Below are 12730 nucleotides of genomic sequence, written 5' to 3'. Positions count from 1 at the left end.
TATATGTATGTATGTATACACACACAAATATATGTGTATACGGGCTCCAAATATATATATATATATATATATATATATATATTTGATCAAATATATATATATATCAAACTGATCAAACTCAGGTCCTCAAACTTGAAGGCAAGTGCCTCCACCCACTGAGCCATCTCACCAGCCCTGAAACACTTCTTAGACTTCTCACTCAAGACACTTTTTTTTCTTTTTTTTTTAATATTTATTTATTTATTATTATATGTAAGTACACTGTAGCTGTCTTCAGACACACCAGAAGAGGGCGTCAGGTCTCATTAGGGATGGTTGTGAGCCACCATGTGGTTGCTGGGATTTGAACTCTGGACCTTCGGAAGAGCAGTCGAGTGCTCTTACCCACTGAGCCATTTCACCAGCCCCCTCAAGACACTTTTATTGAGAAGTAGTAACAACCTGAGAAACTAGTCCGACCCTTATCCTAAGGACACACATTGAGAAGTGCTGCATCAGCCTAGCCATATGCTGCTAAAACCCAAAGAAAGCAGGTGGGAAATCAATGCTGTGTTCCCGATCCCCTGCCTCAGAGACTCCCTCTGTACCAGAGTTAGAAACTAACACTGTTCTCATAAGCATTCGAGGGAATAATGCTCACAGCCACTGGCATCCTCCTGTTCCCTCTCAGAGCTGCAGAATCTTGGACTTAGTCAGAAGTGTTATCCACCGGCTCCTGGGGCCATAAAGAGAGGGGCTCCAAGTGCCTCTCTATGCACCACTCTTCCAAAGAGGGCAGGAGTTGTTTATTTAGTTGTTCATTCGTTTGGTTGGTCAGTTGGTTCAGTTTGGTTTGGTTTTTGTTGTTGTTGTTTGTTTGCTTGTTTTTTTCTTTTCTACATCAAGTGAAATTAGCTCCTACCCTGAATTGTTCAAGGCCAATGCAGAGCCTGACCCTAGATCAACACAGAGGAGAAGGGTGAACATTTCAAATGACAACAGCTACTTGAGGAAATGAGGGATTCTGAAGGGGCCATGTAAGGGACACGAGTCACTGCCAGGGGAGAGTCCTTGATGTCCAGGAACTGAGTGGAACGCAGCAGCAAGGCTGGGCCAGCCTGCACTGGAGGAAGAAGACGGGGCCAGGTGGAATCAGAAAGAATAGGTGTCTCCTGGGAGATGAGAGCCTGCTGAAAGCCGTGCGTTTGCCAAGGGCAAGGCAGCTGTGCCCTAGCTCGCACATAGCTTCCCACTGTTGAGCCAGTATAGAAAGAAAGGGAAAATTCTGGACATGAGAAGGATAAGCAGCTGGTGAAGCCTCTTTCCAGATGAGAGTCGAGAATTGCAACGACATTTGTGGAAAAAAGGCCTTTCTTCCTCCCAGCTGTAGATCTGCAAATTTCCAGGAATCTCGCCAGAACCCCTTAAGCAACCCTAACGACCCCTGGCTTTACCTTATCACTGTATTCCCATCTAGGGCCGCTCCCGCATCACCCTGCAATCTCAACAGAAAGAGCTCTAGAGACAGAAGGGGAGAGGGTCCCTTAAACAGGTTATGCAAATGAAGTTCCAGAAGCTTCTGAAATCCTATATACAGCCACCACAAGGACACAAAGAAGCCACTCTCCTCTGAGCAGTCAATACCCACGGCCTCAGGTGGGCCTACTTCTCTCCCCAGGTGCGGCTCTTGCTATTTTTAATAAGCCGACTCTGCTTACTACTGGCTCATTCGGAACTAGTTTTCTGTGTCAAGGCCAGGGATCTGGATTAAGGAACCTCTTCAGGCTGCAGCAGGCAGCAATGTGGAGCTATGCTGTCGCCACTGCCCACAGCTGACTTTGCCTGTACTAGGGATATCGGTGGGAGAAAAGGCAGATGTGACTCTAAAATCAAGTGAACAGCAGCATAGATCCAAAGAAGCTCATGAAGGCAGGGTGGGGGAAGATCCAGGGGACAGCCAGCTTCCGGAGAACAGGAAGAAAACAGCCCTTCATTTCAACAAATAAAGGTGCTACTTGACCTCTGAGGGTCAAGGGCTATGCTGCCACTAAGTGTGGAAGCAGACCAGGGTGATGTTTGGAGGAACAGTGAGGAGAGGGCAAATATGATCAATGCTGACCTCTCAACCCAAGTCCAGCAGAGATAGAAAGTCAACTACAGAAGCCAAAGGGGCTCTGGGCAAGTTTGTGCTGTAGCAATACCAAGGGGAGCCTCAGTGCTCTGTAGGAAAACAAACTATAGAGAAACTTGGTTCTTGTGGGTTGTGCTAGCCTGCCCAGATGTCAGAGGAAGAGATGTCAGTCGGTCACTGCATTTAGAATTCATTCCAGACACAGGGCAATCTCATGTCCATAACTTAATCAGACCCACAAAGAATTCATGTCCAAATAAGGTCACATTTAGGTAATTAGGGCGAGAATTCGGCCCTATATCTGAGGGTGCATAATTTGATTCATGGCATAGTCCTAGACAATTGTTTAATCCTTCCAAGTCTCAATTTTCTCACCTGGAAACTGTGACTCAAGTCAACTTGTAAGGTTGAGGTCTAGGAGAGACTAGGAACATGGGCTGTGATCTGGAGTAACCTCAAGGACATAATGCTGAAAGAAGCCAGGCACAAACAGGAAGATACAAAGGATCCTTCTTACTGAAGGTATCAAAAGCCATCCAACAGAAGGTGGAACTGTAGGTCACCAGCTCCTGGAAAGAGAGGCCAGCATGGGAATTTGCTATATTTCAGAATTCCAGCTTGGCAGGATAATGAGTTTACAGAACCTAGAGTCTTAGTGTGAGTATCTATTGCTGTGTTAAAATGCTGTGGCCAAAAAACAACTTGGAGAGGTAAGGGTTTACTTCAACTCACAGCTTGCCATCCGCCATCTAGGGATGTCAGTGCCAGACTGGAGGCAGGAGTAGGTCTAAAGGCCAGAGAGGATGTTGCTTGCTGGCTTGTTCTCCATGGCTGCTCAGCCTGCTCTCCTGTAGAACTCGGGAGTGGCATTGCCATGTGAGCTGGGCCTTCCCACATCAATCAATCAACCAATCAATCAATCAATCAATCAATGAAGAAAATGATTTGCCATAGACCAATCTATTGGAGGTGTTTTCTCAGTTGAAAGCCCCTCTTCCCAAAGGACTCTAGCTTGCGTCAAGTTGACTTAAAACTAGACAGCACAATTCTTTACAGAACAATATGAATATACTTAACACTACTGAACTGTATTCTCAAATACCAGTGAAGCTGGCAAGTTTTCTTGCAAGCTTGACGGCCTGAGTTTGATCATTGGGATTCCCATGGGTTTTATTTGTTTGCTTGTTTGTTGTTGTTAATTTTCGTTTTGGTTTTTGTTTTTTTGTTGTTGTATTTTGTTTTGTTTTGTTGTTTTTTTTTTTTAAATCCAGATGTTGTGGCTTGAATCTGCAATCCCAGCACTCCTGCGAGGAGAGGGGAATGAAACTTGCATGAGGAGTGTGGCAGGAATGAACTCTGACCCCTCTGAACATACAAACGCTGCTGAGAGGAGACCGTGTGTGAAGTCACTGTAATCCAGGTACAGGGAGACTCACACGCCAGCATCCACACATGCGCTGCCAAGAATCTACTTAACTCCAGCCACACCCGGACCAGGCTCAGGGGTGTGCGTCTGGAACAAGCCTCTCCTTAACTTTCTAAACCCTCTTTGAGACTTAGGAACGTTTGGGAAGATCATGGAAAGTTACCCAGCTGCTATTGGATGTGAAGGAGAAAGGATGTGTGTCTTTGAGAAGGTTTAAGATCTGAAATGCAGAAAAATCCCCTACTGGACCTTTTCTTTCTTCTCCTTTTCAAGGCTCCATGCAGTCCTAGCTGGCCTTGCACTTGCTATGTAGCCAAGGATAACTTTGAGCTAGCTCCTCACCGTCTTGCTCCATCTCACCATTGCTGAAGTTACAGATAGATACATGTTATCAGGCCAGTTCACATAGTCCGAAGACTGAATTCAGGGCTTCATGCACACCGGGTATATACTCTATCAACTGGCTATATCCCTACCCTCAGAAATGAGTCCTGACTGTGGGCAGAAGCAGGGGATGGGGGGGAGTAGTCCAGTTGGTTTTAGAAAAATAAAGAAGCTGATACGTCAGGGTCTCTGTAACTGACTGGGGTGGCATCAACTTGTTCCTCTGTCAATGATTGCCTGGGAAAACTCAGAAAGCTTCTCGGGGCTCTTAAGTGGAGGACCTGACAAGGTAGGTCTTTGCCCAACACTAAGCCCTAGGCCTCAAGGAAGGGACCTCAGGTAAAGAACAGAAGCTTTCTCAAGGAGAAAGCCAGACTCCAAGTCTGGTCTCCTATGTCAATGTACTTTAAAAATCACCCCAAACCACGGAGATAGTCCCTTGGCACTACAGACATGCCCTAGACTAAGAAGGTCCTCTGAGAATGGGTGGGGTGAAGCCTCCACTTGGCCCTCAGTGAAGAACTGTCCTTTCATGGTAGTTTCTGGCACTGCTGGACAAGAGGGGACAGAGGTCCAGCTGGCAGTGGGGAAGGAGGAGGAATGACTGTGGCCAAGAACCACCCACTAGGCATCCAACAGTGCTTAGGGGAACAGAGGGGCTGTCTTTGTGTCGGGCTTCTCTGCTCTGCCCCTCCCTGCCTCAAAACAAACTGACCAACAGTCAGAGACCAGCAGGAGCCAGAAGGGACAGACTGTTTCAGTCTTGATGAGGCCAAATCCACAGTGGAAATGTATTCTGTTAACCGAGGGCCCCAAGACCAGTCAGAACTTCCTGAAGCAGCCGTGTACCCAGGAAGGTCGGGGAGAGGGAAGGAAAGAGGCTTTACAACTGCCTTAGACGGGGACTGGTTGGAACCAAAAATGGGGAAGGGAAACTGGAGAAAGGAGTAATTGCTCACACCTTAGCCAAGAAAGGAACCCAAGGAAGCAAGAAGGGGTATCAGGAGCAGAGCACAGTCTGAAAGTGCCACAGAGGCAAGCGCTTTACCAGCTGATCTTAGCCCTGGAAATGTGAGTGTGTGTGCATGTGTGCATGGATGCGTATGTGTGCTTGCATGTGATGTGTGTGCATGTGTGCATACATGTGTGCATGCATGTGTGTGTGCATGTGTGTGCATGAAAATGCACATGAGAAAATGTAGCATCCTGCCCATGTTTAAGTGGCTCTTGACACACATGCACAATTGCATAACCATCACCATCATCAACTCTGCAACATTTTCATCTTGCAAAATTGAAGCTCTCCCATTAAACACTAACTCCCCAACTCCTCCTCCCCCACCGCCCCTGGCAACTACATTTCGTACTCATTCCCCTCCCCCACCTCTGTCTCTGCATCTGACAGTTCTGGGCTCAGCAACAAGAAGGATCAATGGATGAAGCCGCCACACTCTACCCACTTGTGGCTGTCTTACATCGCTTACTGTAATATCCCCAGGTATCTTAGTTCTGTGGCTGTGAACAGACACCATGATCAAGGCAGCTCTTAACTGGGGGCATGCTTATAGTTTCAGAGGATTAGCCCATTATCATCATGGCAGAAAGCAGATAGGTGTGGAGCTAGGAGAGTAGCTGAGAGCTTTATATCCTGATCTACAGGCCTGGGCTTTTGAAATCAAAGCCCACTCCCATTGACACACCTCCTCCAACAAGGCCATGCCTCCAAAATAGTTCTAAACAGTTCATCAACTGGGGACCAAGCATGTGAAAAAATGAGTCTGCGGGACCATTTCCAATCAAGCCACCACATCAGATTTCTTCTATGTCACACACAGCACCTGAACGAATGTCTCTTTTAGTTGTGTTTTGTTTTTGCTTTTGTTTTTCAAGACAGGGTTTCTCTGTGTAGCCCTGGCTGTCCTAGAACTCACTCTGTAGACCAGGCTGGCCTCGAACTCAGAAATCTGCCTGCCTCTGCCTCCCAAGTGCTGGGATTAAAGGTGTGCGCCACCACTGCCCAGCTGAATGTCTCTTTTAAGTGTGACTAATATTTCATTGAATATTTATATCACATTTTCCCTTGGTGGAAACCTTGGGCTACTGGAAAGGATATTGCTATGAACATTGGAGTACAGATGTCTCTTCAAGTTCTTCTTTTCCCTTCTTTCAGACATACACACAGAAGCAGAACTGGGTCCTCTGGTAGCTGTGTGCTTAATTTTTATTTCATTTCATATTCCCACTAAGAGTGTACAAGGTTCTGGTTTCTTCACATCCTTGCCAACACTTGTTATTTTCTGGATTTGGGGTTTTTATTTGTTCACTTGTTGTTACTGTTGTTGGGTTTTTGTTTGCTTGCTTGCTTGCTTGCTTTTAATCGTGGTCATCCTAATTCTAGTGAGTTCTCACTGTATTTGATCTTGAATTTTAAAAAGTTGACTTCTGGGCACTGGCGATATACAGTTCAATTGATACCTGAAATTGATCCCCAACACTGGGTGTGAACCAGGCTTACTGCTTTCCAATCTCAGTGACTTAGGAGATAGAGGCAAGATCATTAGACGTTCAACATCGTCCTCAGCCACACAGAAAGTTCTGGGCCAGCCTGGGCTAGTTTTAGCCTGTCTAAAGAAGCAAAAGGGAGGTACTGAGGGAAAAGGCTTGGCATGTCAGTGCATATAGTGCTCTTGAAGAAGACCCAAGCTCTGTGCAAAACACACCTGTGACTCACACCCACCCAGAACACACCTGTGGCCCTCAGCATCTGCACTTGAGTTCTCGTATGCACATGTGCACACCCACGTTCGACTGCAACAAAAGGAAGCCTGGGCTGGAGATAGGTTCAGTGACAAAGAATGCAGAGGTCCAAGTTCAATTCCCAGTACCCATGTCAGTTCTCGACCATCTGTAGCTCCAGCTCCAGGGGCTCTGGCCTCCACTGGATCCTGCACCCATATGCACATGACCACACAGAGACACACAGACACATCAACTAAAAATGAAAAAGGTTTTAAATTTTAATTTACTTCTTGTCTGTCCCAGACAAGAGAAATCATCCTTTCAGGATATACACATCAAAGCACCACTGGTGTGTGTGTGTGTGTGTGTGTGTGTGTGTGTGTGTGTTTTTGTCACCTTCACTGAAAGCATGACTGTCATGTCACTTGTTTCGCTTGTGTTGTTCGTTTGGCATCTTCCACTTCGGGCATCAGCATGAACGAATGGAGTGAGATGCCGGCCGGCCCCACAGTCCTCTGGCAGCCTGTTAGGATTGAGAGCTACGGGTTCCCTGTACCGGTAGCCAATCAGTGTGCTCTGTAAACAGCATCACCATTTCCTATGTGTGCCACTAAAAGGAAGAGGTGAGGGAGCCAAGTGGGTTGATTTCTTTGGCCTTTTCTCTCAGCCTTCAAAGCGAGGCTTCTGAAACTCTAAAATCCTGTCCCTTTCAAAACAGCTTGGTTCTCCTAAATGAAATGGGCCCGGGCTCTGAAACCATGAACTTGGCTATAAATTCCCATATTCCTCTGAGACACAACCAACTGCTTTGTTCCATTTGAGATATTCTGGGATGTTTCTTTGCATGACATATGCATATCCCCAAGGCAACATGGGGCAATAGAGCTAATCAGACAGGATTGGAACCAAAGGGCAATCCTCAATTCCTGTCACTCATCAGGAAGGATGGCCTTGCCACTTGGACTAAGCAGACGTGTCCGTTCAGTCCATGGTCTCTCCTTTGGAAGGCACAGCAGCCAAACAATGACAGACTGGTTTCCTATGAGAAGAAAACATAAAGGGAGACAAGCAGGCTGTGTGCCATCAAGAGATCAGGAAAGAGAATGAGGTTCCTCCCAGGCAGGGTAGAATCAGAGGGAAAGGCCCTGCCTAAAGAAGCTGTCCTTCTGACAGATGGCGAGTGCCATCCGAGGTCAGTATGGCTCATTCTCCCTGTCCCAGTTTCCTCTTCCACAAAGCAGGCATGTGTGGTGGAAGTGGATCCGGGCTTCCCACAGAAAACAAATGTGCCAGAACACCAGGCCAGGAGAAAGGCTGAGTCTCTCCCCGGGAAGTGGGGCAGATCCATTAGAAGGCGATGCTTCGGTGCTCTCTGCGGACCTGTGCCGGCTGTGCAGCCTAGAAGGATCCACCGCTGAGAAAAAGAAGAGATGGAGAATCATAGTAAAGTATGCCATTCATAAAAGGCTAGGTGTGGTAGTGCCTACCAGAACCCATGAGAGACCAAGGTAGGACTGAGAGCGCAAGTCACAAAGCAAGTTCAAGGCTAACTCAGACTACATTGTGTGACTCTATCCCCAGACCAAAAGCAAATGACCCCACCATTCCCTGGGATGTCTGTGAAAAATGAAACTAAGCCCTTTGAGTTATTTAGGCAGACTCAAACAGATCCAATCCATGATGTTGAAGAACCCTCACACAGCTTTTAGCTGACCTCCCTACAAAGTTGACTGTATCAAGTCCAAGGAGGCATTCATTGTTTGGTTAGAGCTCAGTACATGCCACGGGTAAGAGTAAACTCTTCAGACAACGGTGTGGTTGGGGCTAAGCTGCCTGGGCCTCAGTACCATCCCTTTGCAACCCACAAGTCTAAATCTTCTACACAGAGGTACAGAGCTTCCTGAAAGCCCAGCCATTTGCTTGACTCTCACATCTACAGAGGCTGGACCACCAGCCCAGATGTCTTGAGTCCAGATGTGGTTTATTCTCCTTTTTAATCACATTGGGAATGGTAAGAAACATTGACAAATTGTGGTGGTTGGAGTGCGAGTAACCCCCATAGTCTCATATGTTTGAATGCTTGATCCCCAGTTAGTGGAGCTATTTGGAAAGGATTAGGCAGTGTGGCCTTGTTGGAGCAGGTGTGGCCTTGTTGGAGCAGGTGTGGCCTTGTTGGAGAAGGTATGTTGCTGGGGGTGGGCTTTGAGTTTTCAAAAGCACACACCAGGCTTCTTTCTCTCTCTCCCTGGAACTTGAAGGTCAGATGTAAGTTCTCCAGCACCATGCATGCCTGTCTGCCTCACTCCCCACCATGATGGCAATGGACTAATCTTCTGAAACTGTAAACAAGCCCCCAATTAAATGCCCTATTGGGAAAGTTGCCTTGGTCACAATGGCTCCTCCCAGCAATAGAACAGTAGCTAACACAGTAACATAATAGCGTGGGGATGCAGAGTCAAGGCAGTAGGCAGGGAGCAAGCAGATGGAATATGTTTAAAGCAACATGTTTCAGGAAGAAAAGAATTAAGAGGGTATTGGTTATTTTTAGGATCATTGTGTCAAAATACCGACAAAAAAAATGTGTTAGGGAAGGAAGCTTTATCTTGGCTTACAGTTTCAGAGGACCTCAGTCCATCAAAGCATGGTGTAGTTTACTGCAGTGAGAACATGTGGTGAAGGCTCCTCACACCATGAAAGACCAGGAAGCAAAAAGTGGTTGGAATCAAGGCCTGAACTATCACACTGCTTCTACTAGCTATGCCCCAGCCTCATAAAACTTCCACAGGCCTGTCACAGAGGAACAAGAGCTCAGCAAGGATCAATGAGCCCGTGGGGACAGTTCAGGTGCAAACTATGGCAAAGCGTTTCTGACGAGAGGTAGTTGGATACAGTTTCTTCGTGTGTAAAAAATAATGCAAACGAGGGGCTAAAGAGATGGCTCAGTGGTCGACAGCACTGATTGCTCTTCCCAAGGACCCACGTTTGATTCCCAGCACCTACATGCCAGCTCACAACCATCTGTAAGTATGGTTCCAAGGATCCAATGTGGTCTTCTAGCCTCTTTGGGCACCAGACAAGCACATGGTGCACAGACATATGTGCAGGCAAAACATCCACACACATGAAGTAATATAATAAAAAGGGAAGAGAACTGGCCAATGAGTTTGGAAGGAGTAGCAAAAGGAGACTGTTTTATATGCGTCCCTTGGACAGGACGACACATCTCTTCTATTACAAAAGAGTCACTGACATGGGCTTTCTGTAAAATGCCGTCTCCTAAACCACTGGTAGTCTAATCTCAACATTCCAAATGTTTGAGTCTATCTCAAGGGTTTATGCAAATAAGTCTTTGTGAATCTTGGAGTCCATCATCAATATGGTAAAGTTGTGGGGACCAGAGGTTTCCCCGTTCACCTCTCCCCATCTCTGCCACTATGGTGGTTAGCACACGTCCACTTGACTAAGCCAAGGGTTGTCCAGATTAAATAGTATCTCTGAGTATGTCTATGAGGGTGTTTCTGGAGGGTGCTAGCATTTGAATCTGTGATCTCAGTAAAGATTTCCCTTCTCAAAGCGGTTGAGCTTCACCCAATCCACTGAAGGCCTCAGTAGAATAAACGGGAACTTTGTTCTTTTCCTTCTTGTCTCCTTGCTTGAGCTGGAACATCTCAGTTCATCTTCTCCCGCCCTCAGACTCGGGCTCCAAGGGTTTTGTTCAGACTGGGGCCAACTCACATCATGCCCTGGGTTCCCAGCTTGTAAAACGTGGGACTTCTCTGCTTGCTAATCACATGAACCAGGGCTCATTATAAGTCTCCTTGTCTATTTTAATACATTTTAATGCATGTACCTCCTATTAGACTATTTCTCTAGAGAATGTTGATTAATTCTCATTTCCTCTAGTTACTGAATATAGAGGAAGTCTTTAAAATATCAGAGTAACTGTTCCCTCTACAAGGCTGAGTGTTCATGTACAAGGTAAAGTATCCGGCAAGTATTTTATTATCTGTGGAACAATGTCAGCCACAACAAGAGGTCGTTTCTAAGCCCAATTCAAGGTCATGGCCCCCATTCTTAAAATTTCTTAAGTATTGGGGTGCAAAGTTTCTGGAGAAAACCATGGAGGACACTGCCTTGGACCTAGGAACTTAACCTCAAAGAAATGTCAGAGATGGGAAGAGAGAGTCATGCAAAAGGTTGTTTGGCGGGGTATTATTTATGACATTTAGATTTTATGTGTCTGCCAAGAAAGACTGGTTAAGCAAATTATGGAAAAGCAATATAATAAAATACCATGGTGCCCTTAAGTCCCTTTGTAATGAAAGACTTGCATCATGGAAGCCTTTATGATTCACTAGGGGGAAAGAGAAGGCTATAGGACACCACACGATGTTATTCAAGTTTGTGCTACATAGCATAGAATACATTTTTGTTAATCTATTTATTTGGGGGGGAAATATATGTGCCATGGTACATATATGGAGGTCACAGAACATTTCCCTTCTCACCAAGTGAGTCCCAGGGCTGAAACTCAGGCAATCAGGGTTGGCAACATGAACTCTTTTTTTTTTTTTTTTTTTTTTTGGTTTTTGAGACAGGGTTACAGGGTTAGCCCTGGCTGTCCTGGAACTCACTCTGTAGATCAGGCTGGCCTCGAACTCAGAAGTCCGCCTGCCTCTGCCTCCCAAGTGCTGGATTTAAGGCGTGCGCCACCACTGCCCGGCAACAACATGAACTCTTAAGCTCTGAGTCACTGGACCATCAAATTTAGAAAACATAGGTAACTGGAATATAAAACAGGCCTCTCTATTTCTCAAATTTGAGTCATAATTGATTTGATCACCACTTTGATTTGGTTTTCAGTTCCATGACCTATGGAAGCTTACAGGCTATTTTAGGATGCCTCTGACTTTCAGAGATGGGGGAGGTACCAGAGTGCTTAAGATGTGAAACTCAGCCCCATTTCACCTTTGTATTTTTAGTTATATTTTATTTATTATTACATTTATTTATTTACTATTTAGTGCTCACGCGCGTGCGCGCGCGCGCGCACACACACACACACACACACACAATGTACAAGAGTCAGTGTAGGTCCTGGAAATTGAACTCTGGCCCTCAGACTTTATGGGTAAGCCCCTTTACCTACTGAGTCATCTCACCAGCCCCTCATCTGCAATTTGTTTCAATTTCCTGGTGTTTTGACAAGTTATTTTGAAGACCCGTTTTAAAAACAAAGTAAGGGACAATCTGAGAAAAAAGTTGCATAGACGGTAACTCATTAAATCAGTATGGTAATTAAGTCAGACGGGGTGGGGGGATGTTCTCTTCCACAAATCCAGAAGTGAGTTCCGTGGTCTAACAGCCCAGTCTTCCAGATGGGGAGGAGTATCGTGGCAATCAAAGCTGCATACTTATCACGTAAACCCACAGTAGCAACTACAGAAGCCAAGGTTTCTTTTCTTCCCATGAAATCAGTTTTGATCTTCAAACTGTGCCTTATTTTTTAAAAGATAAGATGCTGGAGGCCCAGTGGAATTTGGTGATTGTTTCCTTTGTATGCACAGCAAGTCCCTGAAATAAGATCAAACCAGCTGCCTGATCTATGTAGGCAAGCGTTGACAAAGACCTTCTATTCTCATGACCTTTGTGCATGAATCACCTCTCAATGTTGTCCTCTGTGAGGCCAGACTCAGAGTGAGGGCTTTTTGCAACCTCTGTCTGTCCCTCCAGAATCTTCTCTGACTCTATGGTAGACCCTGAAAACCACAATCACCCAGATACCAGTCCACACCAATGCTGTCAGTCCCTAAGAATCCAGCACTCAAACTTTATACAACTATATAGTTAGACACACACAGAGCAGGGGAGGGGATGGGAGACACAGAGGGAGAGAGAAAGACTCTGAGAGAGATATGCACTCACACAAAGCACCTGGGCAGTGGAGGGAGAAGGACGAGCAGGAATTTACATGTTCATTTTGAAGCTTTGTTCATTCGGTTATTCTGAGACAGTGTCACCTGTTGCCAAGGACGGCTTAAATTTGTAAACCACTTTGGGGGGGGGGGGGG

At 45.9% G+C, this 12730-nt stretch overlaps 1 pseudogene; it reads right to left on the bottom strand.

Moving 5' to 3' along the window:
* Positions 1 to 12133: 12133 nt before the first annotated feature.
* The window catches only part of LOC110289523, a 6808-nt pseudogene continuing 6211 nt past the window's right edge, over positions 12134 to 12730 (bottom strand).

This window comes from Mus caroli, chromosome 2 (assembly GCF_900094665.2).
Source record: "Mus caroli chromosome 2, CAROLI_EIJ_v1.1, whole genome shotgun sequence".
NCBI classification, from domain to species: domain Eukaryota; kingdom Metazoa; phylum Chordata; class Mammalia; order Rodentia; family Muridae; genus Mus; species Mus caroli.
This window is presented reverse-complemented; position numbering and strand designations above follow the sequence as displayed.